Source organism: Pteropus medius, unplaced genomic scaffold (assembly GCF_902729225.1).
Source record: "Pteropus medius unplaced genomic scaffold, Ma_sr-lr_union100, whole genome shotgun sequence".
Taxonomy (NCBI): domain Eukaryota; kingdom Metazoa; phylum Chordata; class Mammalia; order Chiroptera; family Pteropodidae; genus Pteropus; species Pteropus medius.
The window spans coordinates 9,991,467-10,001,144 of NW_024353517.1; the positions used below are offsets into that span (position 1 = coordinate 9,991,467).

General features: G+C 42.7%; 1 long non-coding RNA gene across 1 annotated transcript; it reads right to left on the reverse strand.

The window, feature by feature from the left end:
- Window positions 1-6,787: 6,787 nt before the first annotated feature.
- Window positions 6,788-8,746, reverse strand: LOC120592928 (uncharacterized). The gene is made up of 3 exons (XR_005650243.1): window positions 8,351-8,746; window positions 7,020-7,102; window positions 6,788-6,843 (listed from the first exon to the last, which is right to left on the reverse strand). It is a non-coding gene; the product is annotated as an uncharacterized LOC120592928 (long non-coding RNA).
- Between the last annotated feature and the right edge of the window lie 932 nt (window positions 8,747-9,678).

A 9,678-nucleotide genomic window follows, 5' to 3' on the forward strand; every position in this document is an offset into this window, starting at 1 on the left:
AGTACCCCCTTCAAAGAATGTTTTAGATGGCTGTGCAATCTTCTTAAGCCACAAGGCATGGAAGGCATGAGTAAGCAGAAACCACAGGGTTGAGGAGAGAAGTGGGTGTACCACATTCCTGAGGTGTGGCCTCAGCTTCTCCACCGGGTTTAGACTCACCCCAGCTCCTCACCGGACAGTGAACATGACCACTGGACACATCCAGACAGAGGTGGAGCATAACATATCACAGGAATGATAGACTTGAGCCTTTTCCCATGAATACCTTCTAGGTTGAACTCTTGGACAGTACTTCATTTCAAAGCCATTGCGCGGATTCTCCTGAGTGATTTTCTACTCACTTTATAGACAAAGAGATTTTAATAATGTTTACTTGGGCTGAGAGAGGCCAAAAGGACGATGCGCATGACAGTTAAAACTTGGGGCCCCATGGCTGAGTGCTACTGCATGTATAGAGGAGCAGCTGTGGAGAGCTGAGAGGATGATCACAGAATGGAGGCAGGGAGGCTCTCGGCAGGGGTAATCGAGAGGGGTGACAAGTTATTAATAACCTTCAAATACATGAAAGAAATAAGACCTTCCCATGGACTCTCAAATTAAATTAGAAGGTAATGGGGACGAATAAGGGATGTGAAAGCTGTAGAGAATTGTTAGAAGCCTACGGTGAAGACAGAATTCCACAAAGGAAGGATGAGCTTAGAACTCATTTAACAGAGACATTCAACTCATAGTTGGAGCTTCAGACTCACTAGGCTGGGCTTCAGCCATCTCTTTGCTCATTTGAAATAGCTTCTGCTCTACTTACCAGAATGGCTGCATCCTCCAAGCAAATAGCCATTGGTGGTGGTGGGGAGATCTCCATGTGCTGGCCCTACCTCTCCCAGCCTCTTTGCCACAGCTTCTACCTGGCCCCACTGGTTCTCTCCTCCATGGCCTCTATCTGGATCCCTTCTCACAAGTCTGCTGATATCCTCCCCATCCGTCAAGGCTCACCTCACATGCTAACTCCTAAAAGAAGCCCTTCCTCATTTATCCCCCATATAGGGCATGCTCCCTCCCTCTCCCCCTAGCACATAGTACCTCTTTATGAAATCTTCATTTCATCCTGCATTATAATATCTTGTGTGCTTGTCTGAGTTCCTGCCTTTATCCCTTCTTAGAGAACATCAAGAGCAGTGACCCAATCTCTTTCGTGTATGTATTCAAAGCACCAGGAGTAGGAACTAGCGTGCCAGAGATGCTCAGTTATGGCCCATGTACAACTGGGACAAAGCTTCTGTGATCCTTTAGAGGTTGTGTCAGACAGCTCAGCTTCAGCTAGGAAACCTAGGGCAACTTCCTTCATCTCTGTGTCTGAGTTTTCTCATCTAAAAAACAAGCATAATAGAACCTACCTCAAAGGAACTTCATGAAGGTTTACGTAAAGCCCCTAGCATACTATCTGGACACTTTGAATGCTCAATGAGTGTAGGAAATTATTAGGAATATGGGATAGAAGGGGTATAATCTTATTTTGATTTCCAAGAGTACTCTAATTCATTTGGGCTACATTTCCACCTGAAGGTCTTTGTCTTTTTTAAAGCACATATTTATACATAGCATCTCTATATCATTTCAGTGCTGTTAGGTATCTGGCTGCATATACGCAGAATGCTAATAGGCAACTTAATAACAAAGATTTCAAATAACAAATCAAAGAGATTTTCCTCAAAGCAATTTACGAATTTATCTACCCATCAGGCATGTGCCACTGTAAGCTGTGGAAGTCCTGCAAAGACTACAAATATGAAAATGAAATGAACAAGATGAAATTTCTACTGTCACGTTATCACAGTCTTCCAGGGCAAAAGTAGTCACTGTCCAGATACAGCTATCAAGAAGGGCTGAGAGTCCAGAGAAGAAAGTGACAGCCTCTGTGCATGGTGAGGAGAGTCGGGGGATCAAGAACTGTGGCAGGCTTCACAAAGGAGGTGATGATCGAGCTGGACTCTACCAGGTGAGAAGGAAGAATTTTGTCAGAAAGGGGAAGTGGAAGCTACTACAGGTACAGAGAGCAGCACACGCAAAGGGACACAGTCCTGACAGTCCACGTTCAGAAAATGGTGAAGTCAGTGAGTCGAAAGGGCCCTGAAAATCAATCCACATTATTCTGAAACTCATAGGGACTTTACTTAAAATGGTCACATTTCTACCAAATTAGTTGTGCATCCCAGAAGAGATCATCTTACTTCTAAAATAAATATTCTTTCCTTATTTCTTCCCAAATGAATAGATAGTTATTTTTCTGAAGTATACTTCTGATTTCTGCTGGAAAATAAGTGCCTTTAGAAATTCCACGTGGGCCCAAGAAACAAAATTAAGGCAGCCCAGGATCAGAACTACTCAGTTAGCCCATTCAAGGAGCAACCTCTTCGTATTCTATGACCCACCCCAGCATATGGAGTGATTCAGCTCTTCAGAGCTGTCAAAGAGAAAACTTAGGACTTCTAAACTCAAAATGAACAGGCACAGAACTCATTACACCCTGTTTCATTTCTTCCTTTAGTTGTTTTCTGAGAACAATGGAAGGTGAATGCAGCCAGAGGCCTCTTTCATAAGAGCACAAGTAGGGAGGCAATTTTGTTCATAACTTTGCTGGCCCAAATGCAGTGACTGGAGATCAGAAAATATTGATTTTTTTCTTTCTCATGCAGAGAGGAGGGGAGGTAAGACTTAGACCCAGGAATCAACTCGGCCTCCTTCTCTCTTCTCTCCTCTCTCTCATCTCTCTCATCATATTAGACTCAACTGAAATTACAGAGGCAAAGCTAAGAGCTAAGGTCCCATTACACCGTGCTTTATCTGTCAATGATTTGCAGTTTCTTGGGAATTAACTAAGCAGTCTTTGCTTGTCCAGAATTTATCATCTTAGCAGCTTTTTACCTCAAGAGGCAACATAGCCTGTTGGGATTAAGAGTGTTGTTTCTTTGATTGTTTTCCTTTTGATCTCAAGGTCTGTATGGAGCTGAGGACTGGGAGTTGCAGTCCTTCCTATGGTCAGTTATACAAGCCAATACATTTTCTGTGATTGTATTAAATGTGTTAAAAAGTAAGAGAACCAGACTATGCCAGTGTGACCTTGAATAAATCACTTATCTTTCCTAGTTTTCTCATCTGTTAAAAGGAGTTGGGCACACCAATGTTCATAGCAGCATTATTCACAGTGGCCAGGACATGAAAGGAACCGAAGTGTCCTACAATAGATGATTGGCTAAAGAAGCTGTGGTACATGTATACAATGGAATATTACTCAGCCATAAGAAGAGATAAAATATAGCCATTTGCGACAACATGGATGAAACTCGAGATAATCATGCTAAGCAAAATAAGGCAGACAGAAAAAATTGAAAATCACATGATATCTCTTATATGTGGGATGTAAACCTAAAAGCAACAAAGGAACAGGACAAACAAATAGACTCATGGACATGGACTATAGACTAGTGGTTACCAGAGGGTAGGGAGTGGGGAAGAAGGGGGGAAGTAGACGGGGTAAAGGGGGTCAAAATAGGTGAGTAGAGAGAGGGTGAAGTGGGTAAAGGGGATCAAATATATGGTAGCTGAAGGAAACTGGACTTTGGGTGGTAAACACACAATAGAATATACAGATGTTAAATTATAATGTACACCTGAAAATTACATAATTGTATTAACCAATGTTACCCCCAATAAACTCAATTAAAAAAATTTTTTTTTAAAGGAATTGGGGCGGAGAACTAAGAAAACCCTGAGATTCTTGAAATTTTATGATTTAATTGATTTGGAAAAGACTCTCTGTCATTTTGGATTGGGATATTTTTGTGGGAGCCAGGGGAATTATGATTCCTTGAGTTTCTTAGTGGTGACCACAGTGATTATGGGGGAGGGGTGATAAACTGAGTAATCAAAGACTGCTGCGTAGCAGACCATGGCCTGCTTTCCAGAAACAGAGGCTTCACAAATGCTAAACTTGTATTATGGAGGTATACCATAGAGGAAAGAGTACAGACAGATTAGAAGTCCTAGATAAGAGTTAGCCACTGAACTAACTCACTGAGATTATGAACAGGGGATATCCATATTTTAGGGCCTCAGTTTACTTGTGGGTCAAATGACTATGGTAAGCAAACTTTAAGGAGTTCCCCATCATTTATGCTTCCTTGTATCCATACTCTTGTGTAATATCCTCCCCTCAGGTATAGGCAGGACCAGTGACTTGTTTCTAACCAATATAATACGGCAAAGGTGGTGGGATGACAGTCTCATAATTACATTACACAAGGCTGTAACAGTCATCTTATTAGTAGACTCTATTGACTGTCTCCCTTGCTGGTTTTTAATGCAATAAGCTATCATATAGAGAGGTCCACATGGCAAGGAACTGAGAGTGACTTGTGGCTGATAGCCTGCGAGGAGTCCAGGCCTTTAGTCCAACAATCCTCAAGGAACTGAATCCTGGCAACAACCACATGAGCTTGGAAGTGGATCCTTCCCTCAGTCAAGCTTCAGATGAGACTCCAGCCCTGGCTAACAGTTGGATGAGAGACCCCGAAATATGGGACACCGCTAAGCTGTGCTTAGACTTCTGACCCACAGAAACTGTGAGATAATAAAGGTGTGTTGTTTGAAGCCACTAAATTTGTGGTAAAATGTTACACAGCAATAGATAAATAATACAACAAAGCAGTTGGAAACTACTATACCTGACATGCTATGAGTACAATTATTATATTCTTGTGCTATCAGCATTACACACATAAATGAAACCATTCCATTATGACATAGGCAAACACATCGTAAGCCGCTGTTTCTGTGCTGGGTTGCGAATAATTTATCTTCCTAGAACCCTAAGGTACTTGTCCTATACTTAAATTCTCATTTAATCAGGCCTCATTTCCAGGCTTTTTACTGCTGATTGCAAACACCATACTCACAAGCAAAGGTCCACATTCACATGCTCAGGTCCCGCATTACACTGAATTTAATTAAGGATCAACCTGAAATAAAATGACTCCAGCAGAAAAGAATGGAAAAGAGGACTCATCAGAGAAAAAGTCTCAGGACATGCAGCAAAAGGCTTCAGTATAATTATTTGGCAGTGTTGAGAGAAAGGGTCAAGTAGAAGAATCTGCCAAAATGAAGTAAGCCTAAGGAAGAATTAACCTACCAAGGAAGCCCCATTTCTGCAATAAAAAATATGGCCACTTGCATTTTAATAGCAGCTAAAGATATTGGGCTTCATTTTATGAACTGATTTGTTCAAAGTGTGAAAGAACCTTGGTAAGCTGTAAGTTATTCGACACACTTTGTTCCTTTCCAATCCTGCTTTTCTGGAATCCTGACATCTTCTACACATAAAATCAACATTATGGACTGCCTTGTTTTGGACATGAAAAGAACAAGACCGAAGTCTGGCTAGTGTCTGAGATGGTGGCTGTTGGAACATTCCAGAGTGATACAGAGGAAATATGATGCCCCCACACACACACCAGCAAGGGCCTTCTAGACTGGTGAGAGAGCTGGACACTTTCTGTTCCAGGAGAGTTTAATCGGTGTTGCTGCTGTGGCAAACAGGAGTAAGATGTGCCAAGAATATGAGGAGGTGAAGATATTCTGAGATCAGTACAGGGCTGGAGGGCCAGTGCGCAATGCTCAGTAAACGTTTTTTGAGTGAATGAATGAATGAAGCATTAACTTATGCTCTTATAGGGCTAGAAGCTACATTTCCCCATGATTTCCCCTAGCACTTCTACTTTGTCAACAAAAGTAAGAATAAGATCTACCACTACCCTTCAAGGAATTTATAGGCAAGCAAGACTCGTAAAATGACCAAATACAACCCTATAGGTAAAGACAAGGCAGGGCCCAGTTCATTGAGCTTGGGAGAATTGGGAGAAATTTCAGGAGACTGGAATTTCGGGTGATCCCCTTCAAAACCCTAACAAAAGGCTGTATTAGGCAAGAATATTTCTTTTTTCTTTTCTTTTCTTATGGTATGACACTGTGGTTTTAATTTGCATCTCTCCAATGGCTAGTGATATAGAACAAATTTTCATTTGCTTATTTGCCATCCATATGTTTACCTTGGTGAAGTGTCAATTGATGTCTTGTCCATTTTTAAAACTGAATTGTTTATTTTCTGATTTTTGAGTTTTGGCACCTCTCTCTATATTCTTGACACGAGTCTTTTGTTGGATGTATGATTCTAAAATAGTTTGTTCCATGTGGTCATTTCTTGATGAATCGAAAGTCTGCTGCTTGTGGCCCCAGCAGAAAGCCCTTGGAATTCCAGATTTAAGATAGAGGGAAGTGTCCCTTCTCCTTCAGGTGTTGCCCTGTACTCAGTCCCTGAGCTCCTAGGTCAGCAGCCCGGACAGCGACCTCGGCCTACGAGGGCCACTTGCTGACGGGGGAAGTCGCGAGGGGCCCCGGCAGGGCCATTGTGGCGCGGGGACAGCCGCCTTTGTGTGTCCCGGGCTCGTGCGCCCCGCCGGGCGGCCGCCTTCTGCAAAGAACACCCCACCGCGGCGCCATACCTGGCCCTTTGTCACCAGCTGCCAAAGAATTCAGAAAATCAAATTTATTTCCCGATTACAGCCGGCGCGCCCCTTTGTGCAGCGAGGTCTCTTTAACTGTTGAAATTCCAGCAGACATTGTGAAGGCCTTTATGGCGCAAAGAAAAGCCGGCTGCGCCTCTGCCCCGGACCCCGCCGCCCCGCCTGGCTCCTCTGACTCCCCAGCTCCTGTGGGAACTCGCCATGGAAGTTCTTCTCTCAATAAAAATCGCTAACGAGCCCCAAGACGTTGGGTTCTCAAGTGTCTTCCCTGTTAAAGAGGATAAATCAATAGGCATTTTGAGTCCGGAGGGTGTGTTTCTTTGCCGCCCCCCGCCCCACCTTCGGGAATGAAAAGATGAATGATAACTCGATTTTTTAGCAGCCCAATGCTGTCCTCAACTCGCCCCAGCAAGTCCCATTTCATCCTGAGTTTTCAGCACTAACCGCTCCTCTCCTGTGCCAAAGTCCTCCCAGGGCGGCATGCTAATCTGAAAATGCCTCTTAGGCCAGACTCTCAGCTAAGGCACCTGCAGATAAAAAGATGTTGCCATTATTTTCCTTGATTAGGTTGATATTTTCTGAAATACAAAATATTGCCTTGCCAAGTTTTTGTGTTTTGTCTTTTTCGTTGATGGAGCAGGGGCAAAATGTCCTTTTTTTATTTTTTATTTTTTTAAAGAAACTAATAAAAGGAAAAAGGCAATCCAGAGTAGGCACATGCTTACAACAGATAGGGTTTACACTCTTTGTGTTCACTCATAAAGTAACGTGTAAGAGAGATGGTTACACACAAATCTACCAACACATATCACATCAGTCCAATTATCTCTCATGTGAAAACACTTACAAAGACCATCATAATTCCTACTCTCATTATAAAATAATATATAGCACTATAATTTGAATTATATAGTCATGAAGCAAAGAATTCCATAATAGGAGAATTTGATCCATTGGTTGTAAATTATGCATGTTATAAAGCTTTCGTAAACACTAAAAAATAACAATAATGATATATAGCACTTGGGCAGGAGTCTTTTTTTTCTCTACCTCTTTTTTTTTTCATGAGAATTTGGAGATGTCACTCAGTTGTTCTGTGACTAAAGGAAGTGAATATAAATCAGTGCCACATTTGCTAACAAACAGCATTCCTCTCTTTATGCACATCTGTGTGTCTATACACACACACACACACACACACACACACACACACTCCATAAGCACACTTATGGGGCCCACTCAGCTTCCCCATAATTTTACAAAAGAGTAACTCTAATGTTTTCTGCTTCCTAGGGAGTCAGTGGGCAAGGCAGTGAATTGGATACCTACACCAGAGAAGGCCTGAGAGGCGTAATCAAATAAGGGAGCCACTTGAACTGAACTCCCAGCAGGAGCCGGAGGGAGGCCTGAAGAGGTTACAGGTACTTTTTATCCAGCCTCGCAGGAAAGCACCAACTTCCTGCTGCTAGAAATTTGTCTGCACATTTTTTCCTCATTCAGACAGAGAGCTGGGGTTCAGGAGACACTGGGTTGATAAGATAACTTGATTAAGGCTGGGACAGATGACACGGGAGTACCAAGTCGGCTCAAAGGAATCTGTGCTCTCCTCTTTAACCTCTCCTTGGGAGCCTACAAATTATATCTATTAATGTATCAGCCCCCTGGCATCACACAAATACGTCGTCCGCTTAAATGTATGTCAATCATTCACAGGAGCCCTTCTGGAATTCCCACCACATTTTCATTTCTCTTCTCCCTTAAAAAAAAAGTTTAACCTGTTGAGTTGTTCAGACAATGGCTCACAGCCTGCCTCCTCTTGCTGAAATCACTTTGGAGGAAGAAGTCGAGTTCGTCTGCCAAAGAGTTCAGACAATTATTTGAATGGGCCCTGGGCAGCTGGAACATATCCAGGGGAGGGCCACTATGAGATGGAAGGGTTTGGAAGTCATGTTCAGCGAAGCATGGATAGAAACCCCAGGGATTAGCCTGGAGAAGAAAACACAGAGAACTGGAGATCCGAAGAAGTGCTAAGGGGAAGAAGGATGAGTGTCTTCTGTGGGCCCTGAGAGAGCCCAGGGAGAAATAGACGTTCACCAAGTGCCAGCAAAGTGCCTGGATGAGAAATGGGCCACGTGCTGGGGCCGCCCCAGGCGGATGTGAGGAAATCTGCAGTGTGGCCACAGCTGCAGGAATCATAACTTGCCCTTCCGGTATCTGAGCCAGAAGACAGCCCGCTATTGAAAGGCTGAGAAACTTCAGCTCCAAATATTGTGGGGGTTTAATTGAGGGTTAATTTAGTAAACAGGAGTATTATGGGATACTTGCATGAAAGTTTGTGCGCGTTTGTTGGTGGTTTTGGAAACTTATATACCTTAACTGCACCACTTGAAGCTGTGACTTTGCCTGTATGTATTCATCACTATGAAGTTCCCACTTGTACCTCTTTTCTGGTCCCAATCATCTCACCTTGCCCCACCGCCACCCCCCACCCCCCCCAGGTAATCACTGTTCTGAATTCTATCACTCTAGATCAGTTTTGTCTGTTTTAGAAATGTATTTAAATGGAATCATTCAGTATGTATGCTTTTGTGTCTGGCTTCTTTCACTTAGCATGCTTTTAAGATTTATCCATGTTGTTTACTCCTTGCTATTACTGAGTAGTATTTCCTAGTAAAGAAATAATATATTTTGTTTGCCCATTTTTTTGCTGATGGATATTGGATTGTTTCCAGTTTAAGGCTATTATGAATGCAGCTGCTACAAATGGCCTTGCACAATTTCTCATTGCTGGGTTATAGGGTATATTCCAAATGCAATTTCGACCAAGACTGCAAAGCAAAGAAAGCCTGAGGTTTTTAGCTAAGGTGTGGTTTTTAGTCAAGACAAGGAAGTGTTTCTGGGAGTCGACAGTTTCTAGCTGTTCATATCTTCCTCAGAAAGGATAAATTGCAACCCAATTACTCTCACTGGTGACAGGAGGCATACACCAGGACTGATCTAGGTAGCCTAGAGTTCTTCATGAGCAAGAATATTTATCTCAGCAAAATGGATATTGCCATCATTCAGGTCTACTCAAAACATTTACTGAGCTCCTATTATGTGC